The following is a 10,221-nucleotide window of genomic DNA, read 5'->3' on the forward strand; positions in this document are numbered from 1 at the left end:
ATAAATTGCTAAGGAGATTTTTACCAGCATGCAACAAAGTAAATGAGCAGGGCAGGTCTTTATTCACACCGACGGTGGTGAATGCCTCTACCACCAGGGTTGCTGGTGTAGGAAAATATGTTAGAAACAGAGAACGGAGAACAGGTGGAACCGAGAACGTGGAACAGAGAGTGTGGAATATAGAACGTGGAATATAGAACATGGAATATAGAATGTGGAACAGAGAATGTGGATATATATTCCTTCGGCCCACAAAGCTGCACCAAACATGTACTTACCTTAGAACTACCTAGGCCTACCCATAGCCCTCTATTTTTCTAAGATTCATGTGTCCATCCAGGAGTCTCCTAATAGACCCTGTCGTTTCCACCTCCACCACCGCTGCCAGCAGCCCATTCACGCACTCACCACTCTCTGCGTAAAAAAACTTACCCCTGACATCTCCTCTGTACCTACTTCCAAGCACCTTAAAACTATGCGCTCTCATGCTGGCCATTTCAGTCCCGGGGAAAAGCCTCTGACAATCCACAGAATCAATGCCTCTCATTATCTTGTACACCTCCATCAGGTCACCTCTCATCCTCATGATAGAGGACTTAAGAGGCTCTTAGCCAGACATGTGAATATCAGGCAGAAGTGCTTCTTTTAATTAGACATTTAATTACTTATTTGATTAGTTCAACACAACATCAGGGACTGTTCCTGTGCTGTACTGTTCTATGTTCAATTATAATCCTGCCTGGTTAAATGGACTAGGGGATTATCTATTTCGGAAATGAAAATTGGATTGGAAATAACTTTATTGCAAATTTATGCTGCTGAATATTATACTTGTCATATTCAATTTTGCCTTTGAGAAACATATTTAGCTTTCAAGGAGAGCCCGTACTTTCCCAATTTCTTTTATAACTGAGGAATCCATAAAGATTTTGGCTGGAGCATTGACTGGTTATTATTATAGATTAGAGGAACACATGCAAAATGCTGGAGGAACTCAGCAAGTCAGGCTGCATCTATGGAATGGAATAAACAGTCGATGAAGGGTCTCAGCTTGAAACATCGACTGTTTATTCATTTCCACAGATGCTGCCTGACCTGCTGAGTTCCTCCAGCATTTTGTGATCTTGCCTTGGACTTCCAGCATCTGCAGATTTTCTTGTGACTATGGTTATAGGTCGGAGGTGTTTCTTGATCAAGGATTCCTAAGTTGAGTCATAGAGTCATAAAAGACTACATCACTGAAACAGGCCCTTTGGCCCATCTAGCCCACGCTGAATTATTAATCCGACTAGTCCCATCTATCTTCACCTGGACCATCACCCTCCATACCCCTCCCATCCATGTATTTATCCAAATTTCTCTTAAATATTGAATTGTACCCACATCCACCCCTTCTGCTGGCAGTTCATTCCACACCCTCACCACCCTCTGAGTGAAGAAGATCCCCCTCATGATCCCCTTAAACATTTCACTTTTCATCCTTAACCCATGACCTTGAGACTCACACAACCTCAGTGGAAAATGCCTGCTTGCATCTACCCGATCTAAACCCTCATAATTTTATACACCTCTAAGTGACATGTGATGAGGATGTTAGAGAATTCAGGGTGACTTGGATAGGCTGGGTGAGTGGGCAGATACTTGGCAGATGACGTTTAATGTGAATAAGTGTGAGGTTATCCACTTTGGGAATAAGAACAGGAAGGCAGATTATTGTCTGAACGGTGTAGAGTTAGGTAAGGGAGAAATACAAAGAGATCTAGGAGTCCTTGTACATCAGTCACTGAAGGTGAATGAGCAAGTGCAGCAGGCAGTGAAGAAGGCTAATGGAATGTTGGCCTTTATTACAAAGGGAATTGAGTACAAGAGCAAGGAAATCCTCTTGCATTTGTACAGGGCCCTGGTGAGACCACACCTGGAGTATTGTGTACAGTTTTGGTCTCCAGGGTTAAGGAAGGACATCCTGGCTGTAGAGGAAGTGCAGCGTAGATTCACGAGGTTAATTCCTGGGATGTCTGGACTGTCTTACACAGAGAGGTTAGAGAGACTGGGCTTGTACACGCTGGAGTTAAGGAGATTGAGAGGGGATCTGATTGAAACATATAAGGTTATTAAGGGATTGGACAAGATAGAGGCAGGAAATATGTTCCAGATGCTGGGAGAGTCCAGTACCAGAGGGCATGGTTTGATAATAAGGGGTAGGTCATTTAGGACAGAGTTAAGGAAAAACTTCTCCCAGAGAGTTGTGGAGGTGTGGAATGCACTGCCTCGGAAGGTAGTGGAGGCCAATTCTCTGGATGCTTTCAAGAAGGAGCTAGATAGGTATCTTAAGGATAGGGGAATCAAGGGATATGGGGACAAGGCAGGAACCGGGTATTGATAGTAGATCAAAATGATCTATGATCTCAAAATGGCAGTGCAGGCTCAAAGGGCCGAATGGTCTACTTCTGCACCTATTGTCTATTATCTATCCAATTTCCTCTTTTTTTCCTATGCTTTTGGGAATAAAATCTAACTTAGTCAACCAAATTGGTTACAAGTCTCCAGTTGCTTCCTTCAAGAGCAGGCAAGGAATGGAAGGAGCTGGTTAACTCAGCAGACTGGTAGGGTGAACACGAATCGGCTTGTCATTTAAGTTTAAAACAGTATAAACGGCATTTACCTAGTATCACGTAATCAAACCTTTCAACACTAAGTGTCTGGCAGATTTGCAGATAAATCATTAACAATCCAAAAAGTTGCAGATACATGGTACATGCTTTTAAATACCTTCTATGACATTGTTTAAGTTAACTGTTATCAACATACATTGTCAAATTCAAGGTTAAGTTTATTGTCATTCAATTGTACATATATGTACAGCTAAAGTGGGTGTCACAGTAGCATAGTGGTTAGCACAACACTTTACAGTACCAGCGACCTGGGTTCAATCCCCATGACTGCTTGGAAAGGAGTTTCCATGCTTTCCCTGTGACTGCATGCGAATGTGAGTCCAAAGACGTACTGGTTGGTAGGCCAATTGGTCATTGTAAAATTGTGCCCTGATTAGGCTAGGGTTAAATCAGAGGTTTGCTGGGCGACTTGGCTCGAGGGGTCAGAAGAGCCTATTCCACACTGTATCTCCATAATAAAACTAATAGAAATAAATGAAACAACGTTCTTCAGGAACCAAGGTGCAAAACATAGTACTTACATCACATACAGCACATATTAATACAATAATATTAACAGATAATTTTAGAAAATAGTCTGCAGATGTACAAGTTGACATAAGGTGCTGCTGGTGAAGTTGCCATAACTTTTCCTGGTGCATTCCGATGTAATTAGTGCAAATATTAGTTAGTGGTAGTAGTAGCAGTGTTAGTGTGATCACTTGAGTTGAGTATGTTTTCCTAAGAAGTTTTCTGGGGTAAATTTGTTTAATGGAGGACAGCAGTGTATGACTGTTTAACATGGAGAAGCTGATGCCTAGACGGCCACCACACTGTCCTTGACAGATCAGGGTCAGGGTCCAGCGGCACAATCACTGCTGCAACCTTTCCTCCACCTTCGGTATCATTGTGATGTGTCATCATTTTCCGCCAGTTCTAACGTTGAAGTCTTGGTTGGATCGCTCTTTGTCTGGAACCTGCCCCTTGACCTCACCGACCATTGGTGACCCTATCAGGAGCTGAACTCCGAAGGCATTCCTTTTGGGATCTCGGGAACTCACAAGTCTCTCCAGCTCAGCAAGGTGACAATCCTCGGAGAAGATTAGTTTGTAGATAACAGCCAATAATCCATTTCTGATGCCAGCTGGCCGATCTCATGCATACAAGTCAGATGAATCCAGGTTCAAATCCTACATCGTACATCAAATCTAAACTGATTGAGGGACTGTTGGTGGTGTTTATTTTTGTTTAGGGTCACACTTTAACCTTTTGTTCCCTTGGATGAATCAGAGTGGTGATGAATCAGCATATAGGAGGGAGATTGAAAGTCTGGCCGAATGGTGCGATAGCAACAACATCTCACTCAATGTCAGCAAGACCAAGGAGCTGATTATTGACTCCAGGAGAAGGAAACTGGAGGTCAGTGAGACAGATCTCATTGGGGGATCAGAAATGGAGAGGGTCAGCAACTTTAAATTTCTTGGTGTTATCATTTAAAAGGACCTGTCCTGTGCCTAGCATGTTAAGTGCCATTATGAAGAAAGCATGGTGGTGTCTCTATTTTCCTAGAAGTTTGTGAAGATACAGCATGCCATCTAAAACTTGTATAACTATGTGCTGAAGAGTATATTGACTGGGCGCATCACAGCCTGGTATAGAAACACCAATGCCCTGGAACAGAAAAATCTACAAAAAGTAGTGGACACAACCCTTTCCATCATGAGTGAAGACCTCTACACCATTGAGCACATCTACATTGAGACCTGACAGAGGAAAGCAGCAACCATCATCAGGGACGCCCACCATTCAAGCCATGCTCTCTTTCAGCTGCTGCCATCAGGAAAGAAGTTCAGGATCCTCAGTACTCATGCAACCAGGTTCAGGAACATTTACTAACCCTCAACAATCAGGCTCTTGAACCAAAGGGGATAACTTCACCCAACTTCACTCACTCATCAATTAAATGTTCCCACAATCTATGGACTCACTTTCAAGGACTGTTCTTCTCATGTTCTTGATATTTATTGCTTATTTATTTACTTATTGTGATTATTATTTTTTATTTTTGTATATTGCACAGTTATTTAACTTTTGCAGATTAGTTGTTTGTCCTTCCTGTTGGGTGAAGTCTTTCATTTGTTTGATTGTGTTTAGAACCATAGAACCCCAGAACATTACATAGAACAATACAACACAGTACAGGCCCTTCGGCCCACAATGTTGTGCCAATCCTTAAACCCTGCCTCCCATATAACCCTCCATCTTAAATTCCTTCATATACCTGTCTAGTAGTCTCTTATGTGCCATTAAAGTACAGAAACAGGCCTTCCGGCCCTTTTTGGCAGAACCGAACCATTTTTTCTGCCCAGTCCCACTGACTTGCACCTGGACCATATCCCTCCATACACCTCTCATCCATGTACCTGTCCAAGTTTTTCTTAAATGTTAAAAGTGAGCCTGCGTTTACCACTTCATCTGGCAGCTCATTCCACATTCCCACCACTCTCTGTGTTCCCTTTAAACTTTTCCCCCTTCACCCTTAACCCATGTCCTCTGGTTTTTTTTCTCCCCTAGCCTCAGTGGAAAAAGCCTGCTTCCATTCACTCTATCTGTACCCATCATAATTTTATATACCTCTATCAAGTCTCCCCTCATTCTTCTACACTCCAGGGAATAAAGTCCTAACCTATTCAACCTTTCTCTTTTCTTGTATTTACTCTGAATGCCTACAAGAAAATAAATCTCAGGGTTATAAATTGTGACACATACGTACTTTGATAATGAATTTAGTTTGAACTTTGGACTTTGGATAGGTATTAAGTGTTCTTTCAGAGAAGGAGATTGTCCCTGATGGCCTGACCAGTATTTAACCATTATCAACATCACTGAAAAATCTGACTCACTGCACCACACACAAAGTTTAATTTCATTTTGCATATATATTTCTCCACTGTAATTTATAGTTGTTTTTATGTATTGCACTGTACTGCTACATCAAAATAGCAAATTTCATGATATGTCAGTGATACTAAACCTGATTCTGATTCTGATTTTGATGCTGGAGGAGCTCAGCAGGTCAGGCAGCATCTATGGAGGGGAATAAACAGTTAATGTTTCTGGCTGAAACCTTTAACCTTGACCTCGTGATGAAGGGTCTGGCCCGAAATGTTGGCTGTTTATTCCTCTCCAGGGATGTTGCCTGACCTATAGAGTTCTTCCAGCATTTTGTGTGTGTTGCTCAAAATTTCCAGAACCCGCAAAATCTCTCATGGTTTTGAAACCTGATCTTTGGTTCTTTGTTTTTCATAAGTGGGAGACTGGTATACCTAATGAGGTTAATTATCATAAGATATAAGTGCGGAATTAGGCCATTCGGCCCATTGAGTCTGCTCTGCCATTTCATCGTGGCTGATCCCGGAACCCACTCAACCCCACACACCCACTTTCTCGCCATAACCTTTGATGCCCTGACCAATCAGGAAACTTCTGCCTTAAATTTGCCCACAGACTTGGCCTCCACCACATTCTGTGGCAGAGTCTTCCAGAGGTTCATTAAACTATGGCTAAAAAAATTCCTCCTTACTTCAGTTCTAACAGGCTGTGCCCTCTAGTTCTGGATACCCCCACTATAGGAAACATCGTCTCTACGTCCACCCTATCTAGTCCTTTCAACGTTCATTAGGTTTCAATGAGATCCCACGCATTCTTCTAAATTCCAGTGAGCACAGGCCCAAAGCTGCCCAAATGCTCCTCACACGTTAACTCCTTCATCCCGGAATAATCCTCTTGAAGCTCCTCTGGACTCTCTCCAATGACAAACACAGGGCCCAAAACTCTTTGCAACATTGACTACGTTAAAGCAGATAGCTGCAGAGTGGTGAGGGAATTTTGGAAAGGAATATGAAAGATACTTCAGAACTGTACCAGAATGCAAATCAAAACCAGAAAATAATCCTTATTTTCCATTTCTTTTTTGTAATTTTTTTATTGAAGTTCATCATCAAACAAACATTTCCATAAGATGTATTTCAGACATTGTACATATATATCATATAATCATATATATCACAAATATCCACAAAGTATTTATCTGGGGTATACACTTATAGAAAAGAGTGGAAAGAAAAACAAGCGAAAGGAAAAAACTATGTACAAGTAGGGAGTGATCTTTTTTTTTACAACATATTCATTGATTTGTGAGAATAAAATCAGGCCTATGAGGCATTATGTAGTTAAACCATTTTCCCCAGTATGAATCAAATTGTTCCAGCGTATGATTAACAGATGCTGTTATCTTCTCCATTTTGTAAACGTCCATTGTAATTTCCATCCATGTAAAGTTGGGCTCTCCTGTGATAACCATTTCCTAGTAATAACCATTTCCTAGTGATAACCATTTACCAGCCACCAATAGTATATTCATTAAATATTTATCTCTTTTCAACCATTCTTCAGGTATATATCCAAAATATATGGTCTTACTCTCTAAGGGTATTTCACATTTAAAGATGTCTTGTAGGGCATTGTGTATCCCACTCCAATAGTTTTTATTAACAGGGCAGTCCCAAAAAATATGATAATGATTTGCATTTCTAAGCTTTTTATATATAGTGCCACTTAATCCATATCTATAGCCTGTTACACACACAAAATGCCGGAGCAAGCTAGGCAGCATCTATGGAAAAGAGTAAACAATCGATTTTTCAAGCCTAGACCCTTCTTCAGGACTGGAAAGGAAGGGGAAGAGGAGGAAGAAACACAAGGTGGCAGGTGATGGGAGAAACCAGGAGAGGGGGAGGGGTGGTAAAGAGTTGGAAAGTTGATTGGTGGAGATAAGGGCTGGAGAAGGACGAATCTGATAGGAGAGGGCAGAGAAAGGGAAGGGGGAAAGGCACCAGAGGGAGGTGATGGGCAGGTAAGGAGATAAATTGAGAGAGGGAAACAGGAAAGGGAATGGTGAAGAAGAGGAGAGGGGACAACTACTGGAACTTGAGGAATTGATGTTCATGCCATCAGGTTGGAAGCTGCCCAGACGGAATGTAAGGTGTTTCTCCTCCAACCTGAGTGTGGCCTCATCATGGCAATAGAGAAGGCCGTGGACTGACATGTGGGAATGGGAGTGGGAAGTAGAATTCTTTGTATTTCCAGCATCAGCAGATTTTCTCATGTCTATAGCCTGTTATATAAATTAGAAGATTTTAGGCTCAAAATAAGCATGTATTTGAACATAGAACAGCAGAGGGACAATCTCTTCAGATGACAATGTTGTGCCAAACCAAGTCACTTTTATTGTCATTTCGACCATAACTGCAGGTACAGTGCATAGTAAAAATGAGACAATGTTTTTCAGGACCATGGTGTTACATGGCACAGTACAAAAACTAGACTGAACTACATAAAAAACAACACAGAGAAAAGCTACACTAGACTACAGACCTACACTGGACTGCATAAAGTGCACAAAACAGTGCCGGCATTACAATAAATAATAAACAGGACAGTAGGGCAGTAAGGTGTCAGTCCAGGCTTTGGGTATTGAGGAGTCTGATAGCTTGAGGGAACCAATTACATTAGTCCTCAAATGGCCAACTAAACTTCTGCCTACGCAATATCAATATCCTTTTATTTTCCACTCATTTATATGCCTAACTAAACGTCTCTTAAAAGCCCCTAATGTTTCTGCCTCTACCACCACCCCAGGGAACATATTCCAAACATACTCTCTATGTTAAAAAAACTTACCCTTCACATCTCCTTTAAAGTTACCCCCTTGCCTTAAATGCATGCCCGCTGGGTATTAGACATTTCAACCCTGGGTAAATGATACTGTCTATCTATGCTTCTCTCATAATCTTGTAAAGCTCTATTAGATCTCCCCTCAGTCTCCACTGCTCTAGAGAAAACAACTTAAGTTTGTCCAACCTCCCAAGTTTGTTTAATCTCATTTCCTCTATGCAAGTGTAAGGAGCATGAAATAATTGTTACTCTGAATCTGATGCAACACAAAAGATAAAGAACACGATAATACATACATAATAAATGTAAATACATTTGATAGCTTATATACATGGATTGATTGTATGTCCATAAAGTGATGCCTGGCTGTACATAAGGTGACTGACAGGAAATAATGAAGTAGTGGTAGAGTTAGTGGGTAGAGGAGTTGACCAAAGAGCTGATTGTGGACTTCAGAAAGGGTGAGACAAGGGAAACCGAGCCAATCCTCATAGAAGATCAGAAGTGGAGAGAGTGAGCAGTTTCAAGTTCCTGGGTGTCAATGTCTCTGAGGATCTAACCTGGTCCCAGCATATCGATGCAAATATAAAGAAGGCAAGACAGTGTCTATATTTCATTAGGAGCTTGAAGAGATTTGGTTTGTCACCTAAAACACTCGAAATCTTCTACAGATACACTGTGGAGGTCATTCTGACAGGCTGCATCACTGTCTGGTATCGGGGAGGGGGTGGAAGTTACTGCAGAGAAGTGAAAGAAGCTACAGAAAGTTGTAAAATTAGTCAGCATCATGGGTACTATCCTCTGTAGTCCCCAAGGCATCTTCAAGGAGCCATGCCTCAGAAAGGCAGCTCCATTATTAAGGACCCCCATCATCCAACACATACCCCCTTCTCACTGTTACCATCAGGCAGGAGATACAGAAGCCTGAAGGCACACACTCAGTGACTCAGGAACAGCTTCCTCCCCTCTGCCATCCAATTCCTAAATGGACATTTAACCTATGAACACTAACTCATATTTTATATTTCTGGTTTTGCACTATTTTTATTTTAACCATTATATATATATATATACACACACACACTTACTGTAATTAATTTCTTTTTTCTATATTTATCATGTATTACACTGTACTGCTGCCGCTAAGTTAACAAATTTCATGACATAAGCCTGTGATATTGAACCTGATACTGATGTTTTCAATATTTATTGCTTATTGATTTATTTAATATTATTTCTTTCTTTGTGTATTCGCAGTTTGTTGGATTTCTTTTGCACACTAGTTGAACGTTTGAGTTGGTGCAGTCTTTCATTGATTCTATTATGGTTATTATTCCATTATGGATTTATTGAGTTTGACCACAAGAAAATGAATCTCAAGTTTATATATGATGACATATGTGCACTTTGATAACAAATTTGCTTTGAACTTTGAACTAACAAAGACTAACAAACAACCAATGTGGAAAAGAAGGCAATTTGCAAATACAAAACAAAAACACAAATAATAATTTAAAAAAATAGATAGATAGATGGATAATTGCTGAGAACATGAGTTGTATAATCCTTGAATGTGAGTCCATAGATCATGGAAACAGCTCAGTGTTGAAGTGAGTGAAGTTATCCATGCTGGTTCAGGAGCCTGATGGTTGAAGGGTAATAATTATACTTGAACCTGGTGGTGTGGGACCTGAGGCTCCTGAACCTCCTTCCTGATGACAACATTGAGAAGACAGCATGGCCTGGATAATGGGGGGCTCCTTGATGATAGATGCCAGTTTCTTGTAGCAGTGGTCCTTGTAGATGTGCTCAATGGTGGGAGGGCTTTTTCTAT

This window comes from Hypanus sabinus, chromosome 2 (assembly GCF_030144855.1).
Source record: "Hypanus sabinus isolate sHypSab1 chromosome 2, sHypSab1.hap1, whole genome shotgun sequence".
Taxonomy (NCBI): domain Eukaryota; kingdom Metazoa; phylum Chordata; class Chondrichthyes; order Myliobatiformes; family Dasyatidae; genus Hypanus; species Hypanus sabinus.